This window comes from Haliotis rufescens, unplaced genomic scaffold (genome assembly GCF_023055435.1).
Source record: "Haliotis rufescens isolate VD_foot unplaced genomic scaffold, xgHalRufe1.0.p SCAF_54, whole genome shotgun sequence".
Taxonomy (NCBI): domain Eukaryota; kingdom Metazoa; phylum Mollusca; class Gastropoda; order Lepetellida; family Haliotidae; genus Haliotis; species Haliotis rufescens.
In genome coordinates, this window is record NW_025964268.1 from 1,358,879 (window position 1) to 1,381,363 (window position 22,485).

Genomic DNA, 22,485 nt, shown 5'->3' on the forward strand with positions numbered 1-22,485 from the left:
GCAACTTCCTTATACAACAGTTGTAACACTAAGACTGCAACTTCCTTACACAACAGTTGTAAAACTAAGACTGCAACTTCCTTATACAACAGTTGTAACACAGAGTGAAAGTTGGCCCAGGTGAGCTAATAAGCAATTTCATCACAAAGAAGCATTTTTTTCCTTTAAAAAATAAGTAGATAGGTTGTTTTGCATAAGAATTGTGAACTTAGTTTAGACAAGTGGGAGTCAGCACTGTTTTTATTAAGTAATTTTTCTTGGTATTGAAGATTATTAATAGGTTTCAGACCAGACGAATTTGAATGGCTTGTTTCACAGTGTTTCTTGATCAATATGTCAAAGGACATTAAGGAACATATGTATTTTTTTATTTGTGTTGATGTTACTTTATTTCAAGATTTTGAAATTAACTGTATCAAAGTACACAGAAAGATATGTTAAAAAAGAATACATTGAATTAAATACAACATTTCAATTATTTCTTGCATGTTGAAGGAAGGCTTGTCTATGAAATGAACATTAATGTTTGCTTAGACATAATAACATATTCATTTCTTATGAAGGTGTTAACTCACAATTGGGGCACTTTTTGTCCTGAAATCTATAACCTAGAAAAAAAGGTCAATCAATCCCTATTACTGACCCACTGAAACATAGGGGACTTATATCCTCCAATCCTATAAACATACGTCTTCAGCACCAGGTTTTGGAGCTAAGCATCAGTCAATGACCAACGAAATCCCCTTTAATTGCGGAGTGATTTGACATTTAATACCCAGGCCAGTCCAGGAAGATGGCTTAAGTTTTCCTTGTATATTTTCCATTGTCCAAAATGGATGGTTGGCTTAATAGTGTATAGAAGTCCACTAAGAAGAGATTATGAACATCTCGTCTTGCTATGTTGGTACTGATGTTGGACTGATGATGGATGGAGAAGATTAACAGGAAAGATGATGAGGTAGAGGCACCATCGCACTATGACACATTGATGGACTCTTCATGCATAGTCCTGGTTTGCAATTCATATGGACTTAGGTAGGATTTCTTCTTGGGGATTGTCCATCAGTGCTTCAGTCAGATACACTAACGAGATCCTGATGGGGATCTTTGGGGGTGGGGGGTATTCCTGATTCCCCTCTTGAGCATTTTTGTATCTGGCATGGGCTGTCCAGAGACCCTGAAACAAATATGCCCAATACAGACCAAGAATCTAGACTACTGCAGTATGAAAATGAAGAGAGTATCTGGGCCCTTTTGCATTATTTTTTATAAACATAATTTCACAACTGTTTTTTCTGTAGAATATGTTCATTTTAGTCCAACCTTGTCAATGTGAAGTTGCATAATACATCACATCCCCCATACAATCAGATGAGGTAATGCAAAAAAAATATATATATTTATTCTATCAAAATAAAAATCTAAAGAGAGGTCAGGAAGACCAAAATCTTATGAAACTGTTTACCAGTTTATTTGAATGTATATACATTGTATCGCAATCAAATGGCATCTATGTAATGCTGTTATACTGTGATATTTGATTGTTAGATTCACTATAACACTATGCAAGGTCAAATCCTGCTGACCACAACAGATTGTTTTCCTTCATCAGCCATTATGGCTGAAATCATCTTTTTCCTGTCATTTTGTTGTTTCGTTGCTGTGAGCATTATCCTGTTCACCGACATTAGTTATTTTCAAGTTTTGTTTTGGCTGTTTCGCTGGTGTCCGGACTTATGCTGTGGGTCACACGTTTTCATTGTGTTTTATTGCACAGTGGTCTGTTTGTATGTCTATACATGCCCCAGCAGCTGAGGGACAGCATCCTTGTTTCTGATACAGCACCATAATAAAATAATTGATGATGCCATGTTTCCATGACAACCAGGTCTCCTGGGTTTGTAGAACCCAGATAGAAGTTTGCTTGTTGTTTTACTATCTTAGTCTTTGCCACCAATGACTTTCCTTTTGGGTCAGTTGTATTTTTATAGTTGGTGATAAGAGTGTAAATCATGATGTCTTCTTTAATTCAGTACGGTTTGTCAGAAATAGGTTCCCAGTGCCTCATGTCCGAAGAGATTGGTTGAGGATTGGTTGGTGAAGCTAGGTGTCTTTGTGTCTTTGTTTGTCCATCTACCCCAAGAGAACTGGATCATGCTATCAACCACTTGTGTGCCTGGCCCCTACTCACTGATTAGCAGTGTATGGTAGAAGCTGGAATGTTGTGTCTTCAGAGAAAAAAACAAGAAATGATCAATCTGGGATTGTAACTCCAGAGTCTTGCAGACAGTAAAACAAAAATATCTGACAACTCCCAATGAAGTCTACAATACTTTTGCAAGTCTAGATTTCCTCAGTTTCATGACAAAATACTGTTGGGATTTCAGGTTAAATACTGTGGGGATTTCAGGTTAAGATTGGTCCCCAGCAACCTCTGCTGGTTGTAAGAGGCCACTAAGGGATCTGGTGGTCAGGCTCGGTTGGTTGCGTGAATCATTGCTCATAATATGAATCACTGGATTGTCATGTCCTGACTGGATTATTTACAGATCATTGTATTATAACTGGAATATTGCTGAGTGCAACATTTAACAACAAAAACAACCAGTTTTATGAAGTTATTCTATTGGCACCTTTCTGCTGTATATTAAAAGACAATTTAAAGGACAAGTCGAGTGAAACTAGCAACTTTGCAGATTTTACTTCAGGGAATGCTTAATCATAAATGCTTTACCAAAATAAAATTTAAAGAAAACGGAGATAGCGTTATACAGACAATAAAAAGGCTAAATCATCACGAAAATGAAAAATGGTTAAAACTAGCTGCCAGTTTTTTGTTGCAATTTCAATGATTGCCCAGCCTGCCTGCTTCCATCTTGGATTTTGTAATCTCATTACAGTGTTGTTCTGTCTGCTCATCCATTTAATTGTCATGTCCATGACTTATGCCAAGAACTAATAACAACATAAGAGACACCTTCAGTTGTCTGCTCAGGGGATTCATCCCTGGCAGATTATTTGTGATGTAATCTCTTGTCTCCGGTGCCAGCAGGTGGTTTATGGTACTCAAATAGGGTGTTAGGAATTAAAAGATAGTTACAGACATCACTTGTTATTTCAATTATCCACAATTTCAAGATCAGAGGTTGTTTCACACACTCAACAATGTATGCAATGTTGTTGTCTGGTCTATGAGCCCTTTTTTCAGCTTCAACAGCATTTGAATTGACAGTATGGCAGAAACGGACAGTGTATTCTTCCAAACCAGTCCTCTTCTAAGCCAACAGCCTGAGAAATATTCTGACAAATTGCGAAAATTGGTCGTTTTACCAACACAAACTTGATCCATTCATCTTAAATGGACATCTCAGACAGAAACTGTAAGCTAACATTACTTGATCTGGTAGTTGTAGACTTGGTACGAAACTTGTTATACGCAACAAAATCGCAATCAAGTCTTTCACAAGACATGGGATTTTAACATACAACTCTAAAAATATTTTATTTAGGAGATTAAATGTTACTTTTTCAGTATCCAACCATGGATGACACAGTCTGACATATGTGTAAAAGAAGACAACATTCCACTCGATAGAAAGATTACAGCTATTGGTAAAAAAATAAAAGGAACTGAATAGAAAAATATCCATGCTGAAACCGCAGTTCCAGGATTGACAAGCGTGTTCTATAGGCAATATGCCTGGTCTGATAAGCTTACAGAGAATGTTAAGGGCACTGAGCTGTAAACGCCTCGGGGCACATACTGGCCATTCTCTTATCCCTGATATGCTCAAGTGCCTCAAATGCCAGTATGTCAGCTCGCATATGGGGTGAGGTAACCATAGTGTTACTCTGACACTATTGACTTGCCAGCCTATCAATTTTCCTTCCCCCGCTAAGGCTATTTGCAACCTGTTAAGAGGTCAAGGTCAACACCAGTCCATTGTGTTATGAAAAGGTTTCATGTAAAGCTGTTTTTTGTTTGATTTTTGGGACTTTTTTTAAATGTTTGTTTACATTTGGATGTTTTGTGAACAACCACATTTTGTGAATATTTTGCTTAAATTAAAATATATTCCTGTAAGGCCTTGCAAAATAAATTATTTATTTTTCAGGATTTTTGTTAAAAATAATGATATGGAGAATGAAGTTTTTTCAATTAAACCATTATTTATTTGGAAGATCAAAAGATTTAGACGTTTTCTTTTGGCAGATGTTTGTATGTCAAATGATGGGACATCAATGATGGGAGTCTGTGGGGGTCCTGTCTTCCGACTGTAACCGACTGAGCCTGTGCTGGGAACGGGTGACCCAGTGATCTAATTTACTGTGAAGATATTATCATGGGTTTGAATCACACTTTCCCTGCGACTATCTTTGCTTGTCAGCACCATACCTGTGCTCATGGATTTCTGAGACCTGCATCACTTCAGGCTTTCCTCCTACATGAAGATGACACGCCATGATATAACTGGAATACTGTTCAAAGTGGCATTAAACATACCGGTAACTCACTTGCTATTAAGCCACGAAGATCCGGGATAGAATAGGTCTTCAGCAACCCACGCTTGCCATAAAAGGCGACGATGATTGTCGTAAGAGGGGACTAATCAGGTGGTCAGACTTGCTCCCAATTGCATGGATCGATGCTCATGATGTCAATCACTGGATTGTCTGGTCCAGACTTGATTATTTCCAGACCGCCATCATATAGCTGGAATATTGCTGAGTGCGGCGTTAAACGACGAAAACAAACTAAGTCATTACAGAATACCTATTTTATCCAGTACTTCTTTTACTCTCTTCAACACAAGGTCATTCAGGAGCCAACTGAGGTCATGTCTTTCTGAAAATTAAGGCAAGGGGAGCAGATTCCAACAGCAAATAATTAACTTGTTGTGCCCTGACTGAAAGTTGAGTCGCATGACCTGCATGGCTTTGTCATCTAAGCCAATGTAATTCTCTCTATAGGTGTGTCAGAATCCTATGATAATGGGCTTGAATCCCAGAATCCCCTGATAGAAAATCTTTTGTTGACATCACCCTACCCTAACTGCATATTTGTAGCTATATACTGCTCCATTTTTACTATCTTACATCCACTGATCACTAATAAGTAAATACAACTCACACTTTCATGATCTTCTACCCGCCTTCATAAGTGTTCATTCTTATACCCCTTTGTTCCCAAACCATTTATCTTTAAGTACACCAAATGTTTTAATTGAAAATTCATTTTGGCAAAAGTTATGAACCTGTAAACACAAAGGGATTGAGTTAACTTCCTCTGTCGCTGTGAGTGAAAATAGTGACAGGCAGTTAAAATGACTCCTTAGTTTTTAAACTCTTAAAAAAATACATGTGTACACTGAACTAAAAAGTAAATGATTTGGGAACAAAGAGGCATAACAATTTCTACTCTATTGTCGTAATTACAAAATCCTGAAAATGAACTTAATCAACCATTCCCGAATGTACATAATAAAGGTTATGCAATTATATTGTCGTGAATGCTTAAGACACCCTGTCGTTTCAGAGCTCCATGGCATCTTCACCCTAAAGGGAGACTGTCAAAGGAATATTTCTGTCTTCATGGGTTTTCTTTCCTTTTCAATTTAAAATGGTAAAGACATGAAGCCAAATCATTTTGAAAAGCTGACATCTGATTGGCTGTAGAACCCATGCATCCTTCATATAGGTTGAAGTCTAATTGCGCTCAGAATTCACCGTTCTTGGACTGTAATGTAGATGTATTATGAGATATTGTAGCAGAGTTCAGCTGGTGCTGAGGATGAATATGAGAAAATCATCTTCTCTCATCCATCAACTGTAGCTGTACCTGGTCCTGAGTGGTTACCAACTGGTGTTGGCGCTGTTGCTGTTGTTGCTGTTTAAGATGGATGATTATCAGTATGGGAGAGCTTTGGCATTTACCATTTGGTTAACAGGTGATTGATTGCTGTGGAAAGAAACACTTGGGAAATTGGTTGAGAGGACTCGAATTGTTTTCCTGAGCAAAAAATGTAGATTGTCTATAGGTATCACTTGGTTGTTAAAAGGGCACTATGCACCACTGTCAAGACGGAGCTATGTGTTAAAAGGGGGACTATGCTCCACAATCTAGGTAGAGCTATGTGTTAAAAGGGGGACTATGTTCCACAATCTTGGTAGAGCTATGTGTTAAAAAGGGGGACTATGTTCCACAATCTTGGTAGAGCTATGTGTTAAAAAGGGGGACTATGTTCCACAATCTAGGTAGAGCTATGTGTTAAAAAGGGGTACTATGTTCCACAATCTAGGTAGAGCTATGTGTTAAAAAGGGGGACTATGCTCCACAATCTAGGTAGAGCTATGTGTTTAAAAGGGGGACTATGTTCCACAATCTTGGTAGAGCTATGTGTTAAAAGGGGGACTATGTTCCACAATCTAGGTAGAGCTATGTGTTTAAAAGGGGGACTATGTTCCGCAATCTTGGTAGAGCTATGTGTTAAAAGGGGGACTATGTTCCACAATCTAGGTAGAGCTATGTGTTAAAAGGGGGACTATGCTCCACAATCTTGGTAGAGGTATGTTGTTAAAGGGGGACTATGTTCCGCAATCTTAGTAGAGGTATGTTGTTAAAGGGGGACTATGTTCCGCAATCTTGGTAGAGGTATGTTGTTAAAGGGGGACTATGTTCCGCAATCTTGGTAGAGGTATGTTGTTAAAGGGGGACTATGTTCCACAATCTTGGTAGGGCTATGTTGTTAAAGGTGGAATATGCTCCACAGTCCAGATAGAGCTATGTTTTTAAAGGAGGACTATGCTCCACAGTCTAGGTAGAGCTATATTGTTAATGGGGGACTATGCTCCACAATCTTGGTAGGGCTATGTTGTTAAAGGGGCACTATGCTCCATATCTAGGTAGAGCTATATTGTTAATGGGCCACTATGTTATATACAGATGGATGTGGTCTACAGATGGGTGTGGTATACAGGTTGGTTTAGGATACAGTTAAGGTGATGCCTATCTAACCTCTTTACTCCATGTCAATTCCATCATCTGCAATCTATATACTTGCTTCTATAAGGAACATCACCATGAATTGTGACCAATGAAGATCTGGGGTAAAATAGGTCTTCAACAACCAATGCTTGTCATAAAAGGCGACTATGCTTGTTGTAAGAGGTGACTAAAGGGATCAGGTAGTAACAGGATTGATGCTCATGATGTCAATCACTGGATTGTCTGGTCCAGGCTCGATTATTTACAGACCGCCATCATATAGCTGGAATATTGCGAAGTGCGGCCTTTAACTACAAACAAACAAATCATGAATTGCTGCAAGGTTTCCAATGTGGTGTAAAGCAACACTCACTCACTCACTCACTCACTCACTCACTCACTCACTCACTCACTCACTCACTCACTCACTCACTCACTCACATGCCAGGCACATTTGATTCATCCTAACATGTGTTGTCATTAATGACACGAGCAGGTTGCTAGCCCCATGTGTTTGCTAGCTCCATCAGCTGATCGGTGACACAGCTAGCCCACTGTGCTGCCACACTGCGGCTGTGTGAGTGACAGCTGTCAGTCATGTGGGAAAGTACTTAACCCTTTGGCTGTGGTTGGAGACAAGAACTGATTGAGAATTTATTGTGTTTGTGGTCATCTCAAGCAAGATTATGGGGGATGCCAAGAATACTTCACTAGAGTCCCATATAATCTGTATAAGATTTTTGTTTGTTGGGAAATAGAACATGGCCATTTTACAATCATTTTACTAAATTGTGATCACCCATAAAAGTGAAAAGTGACTGAGGCTTGAAAATATGGATGTCACAAAATTAATGTAAACTTTCTGCACTCAATGCACTCAAATAATTCTGCTGATATCATTTAAAGAACAACTGTAATATAATGGTATGGAAACTAGGAGAATTGAGCAAAATTATGATAATGTTTTATATGCAAGGACTGTATTTAATATTGTAGATATAATAACAGATCTTGGAAATTGTTTCTGGATAACTGTTGAATAAAATTAGAAGAATTGTTCCTTTTTACAGAGAGAAAAAACTTCTTTATCATGATTGAGAATTATTTGTAGAAGTCATCATCTTTCTTGATTATATTTTGTACAAGATATTTAATAGTGTTGCTCAACCTCAAAGACATTTATACATGTGTTTGTATATTTTATCAATAAATATCTACAAGATAAATAGTTGTTTCTTCTTAAATATCAAACATTCAAAAAGTATAATGTACAGTCTAAAATACATGCTATTGATGTTAACATGTAGAATAGCTATTTTGGGAAAAAATGATTTACTTCCTGGTCTGATGTATTCACAATAACAAAAACGACTGTGACTGCTTGAAAACATGTCCTTCCTGTTAACATGCAGCATTTCATGTTGGGAAAATTGATTTACTGTATATTTAAGCAATATGTATGTACAATCGCAAAAGAAATGATTGTGATTGAAACCTTTTTTAGGAAACCATTCATAAATATATTTCTATAGACACGGTAGAGAGGAGTCTGTCATATTTGTCACTGCCAGGTGAGGATATGACCCTGTACTGACATGAATAATCTCAGTGCACAGCACCCAGAATACATGGAAGATTAGTCTTGCTACTGAGAAGTTATAAATTTGTTTAGATAACTCCTCTAGGCCCGATTAACCCAGTCGGGCAGACCCGGGAGACCGCTTTCCCATAAATATCTCAGTATGGAGTATGGCAGGGAATGTCATAGGTCCTTGCTTATTTATATTTATTCTGAAATTGAGAACTGTGTGTTGAAAAGGATTTATTATGTCGACATAAAACCTCCAGGCTTCACATTGTGAGAATTAATAGAAACTGGCCACAGATATTTCTGGGGCTAATTTGTCAGTGAAAAATGGGCTGAGTGAGAATTTATGATGACCATTGGTCAGGCGAGTGACCAAGAACATTACTGAATGGGATATGTAGTTGACATTTGGATTGTCCCTGAGTTCAAAAGTACCTCACCAAATCACATTTTGAATTGGTTTTTGTATTCTTTACTAGAAACTGTATTTTTGGCATCAATGTAAGACCTCAAAAGGTTTATCAGTGGGGAGTAAAGTGCCCTGGTGACTCAAAGCCAAATCAGAGATCACAACTTGCAATTTCTTTTCCTGACAAAACTTTAAAGCTTTAATTACACAATTTCTTCTTACTGCACCTTTCAGTCCATGTGACTTCATCTGGATTTATTACTTATTTTTGGGATGACCTTATTTCCACTGGGTCTTCACTATAAAAAGCAATAACCTTTAAGATGCTGTTAAATCCCATTTTCCTCACCTCATCTTATAGGCTAAATAGGTTGCTGGAATTGATTACCCTGGTAGCACATACAATGCCCCCATTTACAGACTCATCGTTAGTTCAGATTTTCCTCACCATCTCTGAGGTCTTTGCCCGGAGAGAAGAAGTTCGGGGGGTTCGATTCCTGGCCATGTCATACCAAAAGCCATAAAAACATGGTACTTGTTACCCTACTCGGGACTGAGCATTAAGGGGCTAAAACAAGGACTGGTCAGATCAGAGTCAGTATACTGTGTCTGAGTGGGGTATTCATGTTAAACGGCGGCATGGTATCTCAGTGGGCTAGCACTATAAAACCAGCATTAGCATTCAGTATTGCAGTTATATCATGATGTGTCAGCTTAATGTGACAGGAAAGTCTGAAGGGATTGAAGTCTCAGACATTTTATTTACCACTTTAGAAAACCCACAAGCACAGGAATAGTGCAGACAAACCTGGAAAGATAATTGGGGCGAACCAGGATTCGAACCCACAATCATATATCTCTGGCGTGCCCAAGGGATGCAACTCTGCACAGTGAATTGTTGCACCTTGGATGACTGTGCCCATCATAATGAAATGGAGAAATATTAAAACACTAGCTAATCAAGGAGGATTGCATGGAAAGTGAAACTGAATTACATACCTGATGTTTTTCTGATAATGAAATAAGGAAAAGACACCAGGGTTAATATTTCCTGACTTGTAGTTTCAATGCATATTTTGATCACTACGTTAATTCCTACACAAAGAAAACTGTGTTTCACTCTCTATTTCTCTGAGCACTATTTGTGTCGGATGAGGGCGTTGAGAACATGTCCTTCACCTTTCCGAGCAGTTTGGATTATGACCAGCTCGTGTTGTTGTTTTAAAGACGACCCTATACTTGGTAAGAGAAATTTTCTGAAAATATGTACTTCACTGAAAATAAATTCTTTATGAACATCTTATTATTTGCATTTCTGTTTAAAGTTTCATGGTTACTTTTGGAAGTTAACTGCAAATCAACTGTCAAAAATATTGTTGTTTTTTGTTTTGCCTCTTTTTGCCATAATAATTTAAATTCACTCATTAAGGTAAGCTAACTCAGGTATTCGTTCCTTAGATCACCATTCACTCATCCAGGTAAGCTAACTCAGGTATTCCTTCCTTAGATCACCATTAACTCATCCAGGTAAGCTGACACAGGTATTTCTTCCTTAGATCACCATTAACTCATCCAGGTAAGCTGACACAGGTATTTCTTCCTTAGATCACCATTAACTCATCCAGGTAAGCTGACACAGGTATTTCTTCCTTAGATCAACATTAACTCATCCAGGTAAGCTGACACAGGTATTTCTTCCTTAGATCACCATTAACTCATCCAGGTAAGCTGACACAGGTATTTCTTCCTTAGATCACCATTAACTCATCCAGGTAAGCTGACACAGGTATTTCTTCCTTAGATCACCATTAACTCATCCAGGTAAGCTGACACAGGTATTTCTTCCTTAGATCACCATTAACTCATCCAGGTAAGCTGACACAGGTATTTCTTCCTTAGATCACCATTAACTCATCCAGGTAAGCTGACACAGGTATTTCTTCCTTAGATCAACATTAACTCATCCAGGTAAGCTGAAACAGGTATTTCTTCCTTAGATCACCATTAACTCATCCAGGTAAGCTGACACAGGTATTTCTTCCTTAGATCACCATTAACTCATCCAGGTAAGCTGACACAGGTATTTCTTCCTTAGATCACCATTAACTCATCCAGGTAAGCTGACACAGGTATTTCTTCCTTAGATCACCATTAACTCATCCAGGTAAGCTGACACAGGTATTCCTTCACAAATACAGGTGAACTAAAACATAGATTTGCCTCAGGTCCCCAGTCACTCATCCAGGTGAGCTAACACAGACAGATCTGCCACAGGTCCCCAGTCACTCATCCAGGTGAGCTAACACAGACAGATCTGCCTCAGGTCCCCAGTCACTCATCCAGGTGAGCTAACACAGACAGATCTGCCTCAGGTCCCCAGTCACTCATCCAGGTGAGCTAACACAAATAGATCTGCCTCAGGTCCCCAGTCACTCATCCAGGTGAGCTAACAGATATTTCTGTCTCTGCTTCCATTGATCTTCAGGTACTGGGAGTCACCATGACATGGACATACTGTACAGGTATGAATGTTTCATAGACCACACCAGACTTACAAATTCTAACGCATTGAACAGGTAAATGAAAGCCAAGTGGTCCTTTCACTCAATTAGCAGGATAGTCAAGTAATTGGGACGAGGAGATCAGTTATTGATCAATTTATCTGGTTTCAGAAGTTCGTAGTGTCATGGCTCTGGCATCAAGACAGGGTCCAAAATGTTCAGATTTACAATAAATATGTACCACAATGTACTAAGATCTTCATTGTCAAGCTGATCTGGATTCGTTTTGGGTTTTTGTTTCTTTAATGCACCTCTCAACACTATTCTAGTTATATGATGGCAGTCTGTAAACCTTCGAATCTGGGCCGTACAATCCAGTGATTGACATCATGAGCATTGATCTATGCAATTGGGATACATAACATGCAATCAACCAAGTCACCGAACCTGATCACCCGTTCCATTTAGTCATTCCTACTACATGCAGAAGTTGCTGGGGACCAATATTCTTACCCAGAATCATATTCTTACCAAGAATCCCAATGGGTACGCTCGACTTTCGGTCAGGTGAGCTTAAAGTTGGATGAAAATCTATTAATTAATTTGTCATGTCCTTGCACATCAATATTGGCCATGACTCCTCTGTACACTGTCCCTGGCACGCTCCTATCACATGTGCTGATTAGTTTTGAAGTCTTCATAATGGGATGGTATATTGAAAAACCAGCATGCATGGGGGATCACAATCTATTATGTATGTACATTAGCATTTTGACAGAAAACAATTTCATTGTCTGTTTTCATTTGCTATTTTATTTATATTTTAATAACTGCTTTTATAAAGCAGCTTGTTATTCAGTATGAGGTGTCTGCCTTTAACACACTATGTATTCACTCTCAATCATTACAAGGGAGAATGTATAGAGAAGTCATTATATGGAATAGTGATGCACAAGGCCATATTAAATTGATAGATTTCATCGAATTTGTAGCTCACCTGACTGAAAGTAAAGTGCATCTGTGGACATTCCGGGTAAGAATTATTGTCCACAGTGACTATGCTTGTTGCAAGAGGCTTCTAAAATAGATCGGGTGGTCAGACTCATTTTCTTGGTTATTGCATGTCATTGTATCCCAATTGCGTAGATCGATGCTTATGATGTCAATCACTGGATTGTCTGGTCCAGATTTGAAAATTTAGACGAACGCGATATAGCGCGAATATTGCTGAGTGTAGCTTTGAACCACACAAACAGAAAGCCAAGCAAGCTTATGCCATGGCAAATTAATCGTCAACTATAAGGTCGTCTGTCATACTTTTTTTACATTTTAAACATCTCCTTTGAAACTACAAGGCACATGACATATAAAATGTTTTGGGGCATATTTTGATTTTGGGCTCAAGATGTAGCCTTTGACCTTTACGTTTTCCTGCATTCTTGGGACAATAAACTGATGGCTTTGGGGTGGGTGAGGATGAAAGATATTTCATTATGGCCGAAGGAAAATAGGATATAAAAACAGAATGTTTTCTCTAATTTCTTGAGTTTGTACAGACACCCCACGAGTTGATGCATTTGGACAATTGCTGAAATACTTCTTTTATGGATCCAGTTTGTCAAGGTTGAAGTGTTTTATTGTTTTTTTTAAGTTGTTTATGTTCCCATGCGGAAGTAATTACATGAAAGGCACAAAACATGTATAACTGACAACACCAAAAAGTAATTTTACGTGAGATTTGAAATGTCTGTCATCCTGTGACCAGTGTGGTATTCTTTGCTTGTGGGGAATATTGTGAGAAAAAGAACAATATCTACTAAAAACAGAGCCTTTTATTTATATTCTTCACCAAAAATTGTCCTACTTAATGTAAATGAACATTTTGCAAACAATTTAAATGAAAAATCAATTCCAGACTTTTATCAATTGTGACAACAGCTGGTTTGTGCTGGCCTGTGAGAGAGTACCGGTTTGTTTATGATCTGACACTGCTGTGATGACAAGCAGGAGAAACTAGAATTGTGCATGAAGATCCAGGTTGTATTTAGCATGTCGTAAGAGGCAACTAACTGGGTCAAGTGGTCAGGCTCGCTGACATGGTTGATGCATATCATCGATCATATATTCCATTTGGATAGATCGATGCTCATGATGTCATATTTACAGAGCATCAAAGGGCTGGAAGTATGTGTACTGAACAAAAAGAGTTAGGTATCATGAACATATTTGTAGTGAAGACTGAACCCTCAATTTCATAAAAATAACCCCCAAAATATTAAGTATCCCTCATGGTTTTGTTCAGTATATGAAAACAAATATCAGTATGAATGTGTAATAATTGTTTATCAACTTTTGTCACAAAAATGTAATCATAAGAAGTTGAACACTAAAGATGGTGATTCAAATGCAGTCCTTTTATGTTAAGGGGCAGGTGACCAGGTACTCTAAGCTGTTGCAATTTACTGTAAATGAAAGAAGTGTGGGTTCTTGAGCCAATCAGTTCTCAGCTCTCTAAAAGGATTCAGCTTCATTTCGTTACCACCTTGATTCTGAATTTTGATTATCTGCAAAAGCAAACCACCACAAGACACAAATAAACACTCTATAGTGCTCCTTTTTTTGTGTAGGTGCCATTGAGCTCAGAAATGACTTTGTAAAACATGTACAACAATGTAAAGCACAGCTTTACAGCTTTACATTTGAAACTTCCTGATTACATTCATTTTTGAGAAACAGAAATCAGATATGCTTGTTTTGCTGATTCACTCTCTGATATTCAGAGTTGACTCTTATTCTGATAAGACTCAAAGCTAATTGTTTGATCAGAAAGTTCACCTAATGCCACCTACTATGAAGATGTCCTCAGATTTTGATGCAGGGTGATGATATCAGAGTAAATTATCTGATTTAAATATTATATAACAAAATATTTTACTCTTTAGCAAGGATCGACAGATGGTTTCCAATCATGATTTGCCTCTGCTGTTATATCTTGACAGTCATCCCCAAGCAAAGCCTCGTGAGTTTCCTTCAAGTAGTAAATGTTTCTTCATCACATTGGGCATCAAGCTGCAGTGAACTTACTGAGTGTCGTTTAGTGCAGCAGTCAGCAATATGGCACCTATATCACAGAAGCCTCAGATAAGCAAGTCTGAACCAGGAAAACCATTGAGTAAAAGCATGAGCATCGATCACCCATCAGGCACAAGGACATGCAATCAGCACAGACACAGATCCCAGCTACGAGAACCGAGACACAAAATCACCACTGATCACATGCTCTGATAGACCACACCAGCCAATTTCTCTCTCTATTTTATGCCAAAACACATCAGCAAAATACCACTTTGTTATATCTCTTTTTAAATCCTCAAAACTGTCGAGATAAAAATAGGTAATGCTAGCTAGAATCAGAAAAAATATTTAATGTGTTAATATTCTTGAAGGAAGAATATTTGCATTTTATTTAACTATAGACCTCAAAATACTCTAGAGATACAAGTAGTAAAATAATGCCAACTATATGGGTATGGGTGTTTTTTTAAACACATAAATTTGAAATAAGACATTATACATTAAAAGAACACATCCATAGACTGTTATCATATAATGGCTAGTGTTATTGATACGATAAACCCACTCTCCTACCCAGAGTTCCATGCGACCAGCATAGTAACTCTGCCACAGGCCATCGCCATGTGACGATTCGTCACATTTTACACAGTCCATTCAAGATGGTGTTATGTTTTTTATCTGTTTCAATTTTGACAAGTCTCCATATCAAGATAAACATATGTCATATACTTTCATTGAGCAAACATCCTAAATCGTGAAAAACTATTTCCATTTGCATAGTTATCCCATGTTTACATTGGTTGTACGGCTCCATGTGTCATCGAAGCCTGACGGAGAGCAAGCGATACGGTCACTTTGTTGTGTCAATATGTATTGTCATGCAACTCACTGTCACAGGTGTAGTAACGTATCTATATAATTATGCAAAACAAGATAAAAAGCGCCCCTAAGTACTTGCATTAGTCCGTTCCATTCTGATTTCTGAAAAAGCATGTTTGTTTACAAACAAGAGAAAAGTCTGGTCACGTGATATGCAAATTAGGCTGTGGCACTGGTGTTATGCTTTGTCACCACAGTACCGGAGTGTGCGATTAACCAATACATTAAATTTGGTATCACAATCTGATAAATATGCAAATGAGGTCAACTAGCAGGAACGACCTTCAAGCTCCATACATCAATGCGATGCCTTCTTTCTCAATAAGCTGTTAACTGACATTCCCAAAATGCTTTTACTGGGCTTCTGTGTTTCTGTAGACAAACATGGCTGCCAGTCATTTGACACTACCGTATTAGATGAAATAAGCACCCTGCTCTAATAAGCGCCCACGGGGAAATTTGCTAATATATTGGCTAGTGAACAATCCCAATTAGCACGCCTTCCGATTGATCAATGTTTAAAAGACTTATTTATTCGTGTATAATACGCACTTATGTGTTATATGCACCCTTAATTATGGCCAATTAAATTCTGGAAAAATATATCTGTCGTATATAAACATGTCAGGCTGTCAGCATAAACCACAAAACTTATCTTTCGAATCTGTTTTTTTTTCACCAAAATATTATTCTAATAAGAGCTCCCTATTTCTAATTTTGAGAGCACCCTGGGCGCTTATTACATCGAATACGGTATCTGTTAAATTGGAGGTTCACTCAAACACATTGTATTCATACACAGTTTCTAGAGCTACTAGAGAAGTTACAAAACATTTATTATTTTAAGAATGACATATGATAAAGAGGTCTTGTTTTTCATCATCATAAATATCATATATTAGGAATAAGGCCAAAGGCTCACATAATACAGTTTTTATCCCTAATACATATTTATGATATGGATACACTTGGCTTGTAACCATATTTATCAGATATTGACTTGTGTAATAATGCTTAAAACGAATACGGTAGACTTGGTATCACAATCCGATAAATATGCCAATGAGGTCGCCTAGCGTAGACTCCATTCAAACACCATACACTGATGCAGTGACGTATATATACGCTTTTGATCGATGCAATGCCTTTTTACTCAATAAACTGTTAGGCGCACGTAATGTAATTTGTATTCCAAATATATGATGTTTATGGTATGGAAACACACATGGCAAATAATCTCTATTTATCACATAAGAAAATTACACTGCAGCGATGACATTAAAAAATCCATCTGAGGTTTTCAGATAATAAGAGAATACCAGAGTCATTTCATTTCCCAGAGGTAGAGTTCACTGTACAATTTAGCGCCAGTAAATTGATAAAACTTTATACATTCAAACCACACTCCCACGGAGCTTTTTATCACACGACCAGAAAGATGAAATGTATCACACACAGCATCTCAAAGAACAAGGGAGCGTGCCGTCACCCTTTGAAAAAGATTAGAACCTCTCATAAAAATATCTTCTATGGATCCTTTAGACAAAAATCTGTGGCATTAAGAGAGTGATCCATTCTCAACCTGTCAAATCCAGCCCTTGGCGGATGAAATACGCCACAGAAACAGATGCCAGCTGTTTCTTAGACAGGAGTTGCCTCCCCTTGCTTGTCTATTGGCCTTTGAAATTGATCTTCCTGATAGGTTGGCGTGACCCAGGATGCTGTGCAGATGGATTTACTGTTAGCAGACTTTCACATTAAATTTTAATGGCTTTACAAAAATTTAAACAAAAATAGATTTGAACATTTATCAAATTAGTGATTGATTATCTTGTTATGATTCTTTGTTGATTATTTTTATACATTTATTAGCACGCCTTCCGATTGATCATTGTACAAAAGTCTTATTTATTATGTATAATACGCACTCGTGTGTTATATGCACCCTTAATTATGGCCAATTAAATTGAACATTTATCAAATTAGAGATTGATTATCTTGTTGTTATGATTCTTTGTTGATTATTTTTATACATTTATTAGTCCATAAACTGTTGACAGTGTCTAGAATTTTAGAACAAATTTATGGGGTTTTTTAAATTTAAAAAATGGTTAAATTTAACCACATTCTTTTTCAAATATATTTTTTTATATGTTTCTGAAACCATATAAATGGTTTTGTTAACTGTTTCTCCATAAAAAGTTACTTATTCACTGGGGAGTTCATTTTTGGCTCTGCTTTCTGTTATAGTTGCAGGGCTCAATGCCACATACATCATGTATAATGGCAACTACAATGGGGATCAGATGGACAAAATGGAGCATGATTGTGGACAGTATGTGGATTCTTTGTGCATATGTAGGGCATGGGGCAGCTATTGAGGCACTCATAACAAAATAAAGGTCCAAAATCAATAATATTGTTGGAAGAAGATTAGGGGACATTGAGGGAATAGATAGTTGCAATGCTGCATGCTCTCCCCTTTGTTTGTATTTATAACAAACATGAAGACATAATGAATCAAAACAAGTTTGAGAGTGAGTGAGGACATAGAGCATTATGTATTTGGGGGGTGTTATAGAGTATTTGAAACCCAGAAATTTGTTTTGAATTCATGGTGCAAAGATGTATATATCTATATTCATCTTTGCATGGTATAAACAGGAAAACTCAAACGTAAGACTTGAGAGACATAGAGAGAGACACAGAGAGACACAGAGAAAGAGAGCTATCATAAAGGATAGACACCCTCTGTTGTTTTTGTCAAAATGCATATTAATGATGAAATACATCATCGTTTGGGCCTTTATTTTTTGTTAGTTTTTTTTCAAACAATATGCCTAAAATTCAATAAAGGTGGTTGAGAATTTTTTAAATTATTTTTGCAACTTCCAAATTAGTACTGTTAAGTCTTACCAAGATACTGAAAGTATACTGTTAGAATAAAGACTTTTATATGTACAATTCACCCTTTTTTTATGAACAACGCTGATAAAATCTTGGCTACAAATTGTTTTCTCAAAAGTCAAATATAAAATTCAGTTGCCTTTGAGTTCGCTAGTCTCATAAACGAAGTTGAAGAAATTGCCCCCAGATTTTAAACTGTCAGCATCAGTCTCATCTTCCAAAGCTCATCGGAAACCCATCTCTTCAAACAGCATTATCCTAGTTCACTCAGCTTTGATTAGCAACACTTGCTAAAACATGTGTAGGCCAAGCAACATTAACGTGGTGAAAGGAATCAGGGGACTTCTCTATGAATGGACTTCTCTTCCTTCTCTACCTCCTTCTCTTCTTCCCCTTTTCTTCTTCCTCTTCCCCTTCTCTTCTTCCTCTCTTCCTCTTCTTCATCCCCCTTTTCTTCTCCCTTTTCCTCCTTTCCTTCTCTTCCCCCTTTTCCTTCTCTCCCCTTCTCTTCCCATTACCCTCTTTCCTTCCCCTTCTCCTTCTCTCCTCCTCCTCTTCCTCCTTTCCTTCTCTTCCTCCTTTTCCTTCTCTTCCCCCTTTTCCTTCTCTTCCCCTTTTCCTTCTCTTCCTCATTTTCCTTCTCTTCCTCCTCTTCCTCCTTTTCCTTCTCTTCCTCCTCATCTTCGTCCTTTTCCTTCTCTTCCTCCTCATTTTCCTCATTTTCCTTCTCTCCTCTTCCTTTCCCTTCTCTCCTCCTTCTCTTCCCCCTTTTCCACCTTGTTTTCCTGTTCCTTCTCTTCCTCCTTTTCCCTCTCTCCCCCTTCTCTTCCTCCTTTTCCTTCTCTTCCTCCTCATCTTCCTCCTTTTCCTTCTCTCCTCTTCCTTTCCCTTCTCTCTCCTTCTCTTCCCCCTTTTCCGCCTTGTTTTCCTGTTCCTTCTCTTCCTCCTTTTCCCTCTCTCCCCCTTCTCTTCCTCCTTTTCCTTCTCTTTCTTCTCATCTTCCTCCTTTTCCTTCTCTCCTTCTCTTCCTCCTTTTCCTTCTCTCCCTTCTCTTCCTCCTTTTCCTTCTCCCCTTCTCTTCCTTTTCCTTCTCTCTCCTTCTCTTCTCGCTTTTCCTCCTTTTCCTTTTCTTCCTCCTTTTCCTTCTCTTCTCTTCCTTTTCCTTCTCTCTCCCCTTTTCCTCCTTTACACCCTTTTCCTTCTTTCCTTCTCTTCCTTTTCCTTCTCTTGCTCCTCTTTCCCCTTTTCCCTCTCTCCTTCTCTTCCTTTTCTTTCTCTCCTGTTTTCTTCCTCCTTTTCCTTCTCTCCTCTTTCTCCCTTCCTCATTCTCTCCCCCTACTCTTCCTCCTTTTCCTTCTCCCCTTCTCTTCCTTTTCCTTCTCTTCTCCCTCCTTTTTCTTTTCTTCCTCCTTTTCCTTCTCTCCTTCTCTTCCTTTTCCTTTTCTTCCTCCTTCTCTACCCCTTTTCCCTCTCTCCTTCTCCTCCTTTTCTTTCTCTCCTTTTTTCTTCCTCCTTTTCCTTCTCTCCTCTTTCTCTCTTCCTCATTCTCTCCTCCTTCTCTTCCTCCTTTTCCTTCTCTCCTTCTCTTCCTTTTCCTTCTCTCTCCTCTTCTTCCTTTTCATTCTTTCCTTCTCTTCCTCCTTTTCATTCTCTCTTCCTCCTTTTCATTCTCTCTTCCCCCTTTTCATTATCTCTTCCTCGTCTTCTCTTCCTCCTCTTCTCTTTCTCCTTTTCCTTTCCTCATCCTCATATCCTCCTCATCTTCTCTTTTCCTCTTCCTCCTCCTCCTTCTTCTTCAACATCACTTATGATATTTATCTGATGTAGCAACTCCACTCATCTCTTGTGTATTTACTGTTGCAGATCAGAGATAATGTTGTCCTCCATTTCCCAAAGAGGCAACTACTTGGAGGCAGCACAGTGTCATTTGACTGAACAGTATGTCAGTCATACTATACCCCTCCCTCCTTCAGCATTCCATTGCAGACAAACAATCATTCATCATATATTCCATTACTTGCCCTGTGTAGATTGCAATAGTTCCAGAGAGCAAGGAAACAGAAATATTTAACAAGAGTAATTATTTAGACATAACAATGACAAGCCACAGACATAGTTTCCTTTGTTATTTGTTCACATGAAAGGAACATCAAGTAGTTTTAGGTGTCATCAAATATTCATGATTCTTCCATTTCTGTTCCGTGTCAAGTCGGCAACAATTCTGAAGTCATTTCAGTGGATTTATAGATTTGTTTCTGCATTTGACTGAATTATTCAATTAAAACTATTTATTATCTTCTTCTTTTCTGGAAAGATTCTGTTAGTATTGATTCAATGGTTATATCTAGTTATAGGAGGAATATATCTCAAAGGTAATCCATTTAAAGATCACTGATTAATGCTTTTAACCACCCCTTTTGTATCTGAGTTGATGTAATGTTCAGATAATAGCAGACATTTTTTAATGGGTGCCAGTGAACTTCCAATAGGTTACTTAAACATAACAAGTATGGTTTTAATATTTCAGTGTATCAGGATTGCTAGTGGAGTCTATTCTGTAGTTTGTCAGTTGGTCTGAAAGGTGTATGGCAGCTGAAGTTGACAGAGCGTGTAGTAAACCCAGTGGTTGTTTGATCTTAAAAAGCAACAGGCCTCAACAGTTGGTGGTTCATATTTTGAATTTTGTGCCATTGGATGCAGAGGATCTTTCTTGACAATAAACACAAGTGTTTCAATGAAAGTTCTTGTTTTTTTTTAAATGCAGTGGCATGTGCCTATGTGTGTACGTGCGGGTGCCTGCAAGCAGGCGGATGGGTGGGTGGGTCAGTTTCTGAGGGTGGCCACCCCACTTTTCAAATCCTGCATCTGCCCCTACAGCCTCTCCTTGATGCCCCAGCTACTAATGGGGGTGGGTTTCTGAGGGTGGCCACCCCACTTTTCAAATCCTGCATCTGCCCCTGCAGCCTCTCCTTGATACCCCAGCTCCATATGGGGGTGGGTGGGTGTGGGTGGGTTTCTGAGGGTGGCCACCCCACTTGTCAAATCCTGCATCTGCCCCTGCAGCCTCTCCTTGATACCCCAGCTCCATATGGGGGTGGGTGGGTGTGGGTGGGTGTGGGTGGGTTTCTGAGGGTGGCCACCCCACTTGTCAAATCCTGCATCTGCCCCTGCAGCCTCTCCTTGATGCCTCAGCTCCTTATAGGGAGATTTCCCATGTATTGGTGTCTGTGCATTCCAGTGTTCAATGTATATACTCCAGTGATAAATGTGTATACACCAGCGTGTTGAAAAGGAACCGGTGCTTTAATGCTTTTACTTACAACTAGAATATTTGAGGGTCAGTGATAACTGAGTCGCCAGGCCAGTGAGGAACTGACCTTCTGTGTGTGGCCATTGTCCAGACATAGTGGCCAGATGTCCCTTAATTAAATACTAAATCCATCAGTTTGTTCATTCGCTGAAAGATTTGTCCAAATAAACACAATGTAATGGGGCATGTGGTGAGTTGTTGCGATTGAGGAGAACCCACTGATACAGAATGATCTGCTGTTTGAAGACAATATATCACCCAAGTAAAATGTTGCAGGCAAGAATCAAAGATTAAAAGTCAAAGCATAAAAGGCAGGCTATTATATTCTGCTAAAAAAAACCTTAAAGAACACCTGATATTTTCATATGACTCTTGTCAATCTGCCATCCCCTTTCAAAAGAAGTCAAAGAACACCTGATATTTTCATATGACTCTTGTCAATCTGCCATGACCAAGACAGATTAAGGATAGATGAAAATATTATATGAAACAAAATAGGGTTTTCTCTAACTTCTTTTAAGCAGTATATATCAAACAAAACTTGCAATTAACTCCCATTTTATTTGAGATCATGTTCCGCTCACAGCAAAAGTTAATGGTTGTTGGGCCGCAAGGTTCTTTAAACAATAACATCAATGCTTTGTATCCTCATTTCATTTCGTGAGGTCATAAAACTGTATGACATCATCAATTGGGTGTCGCTGCACGTTAGTACTTGAATCTGTACTTGTTTATAAGTCTGGACTGGTACAAGCAGCCTCACACATGTTGCTATAGAAGCGCAATGATCTTGAGGGTGACATAAGGTTAAACTCCTTTCATCTCAGATCA

General features: G+C 38.4%; 1 protein-coding gene across 1 annotated transcript in view; it reads left to right on the forward strand.

Annotated features, from left to right (window-relative positions):
- The window catches only part of LOC124138465 (glutamic acid-rich protein-like), a 102,664-nt gene extending 82,114 nt beyond the window's left edge, over positions 1 to 20,550 (forward strand). The window contains exon 13 of the transcript XR_007218569.1: positions 20,208 to 20,550. The gene's annotated coding sequence lies outside the window, so the exon portion shown is untranslated. The remainder of the gene's footprint in view (positions 1 to 20,207) is intronic.
- Positions 20,551 to 22,485: the final 1,935 nt, after the last annotated feature.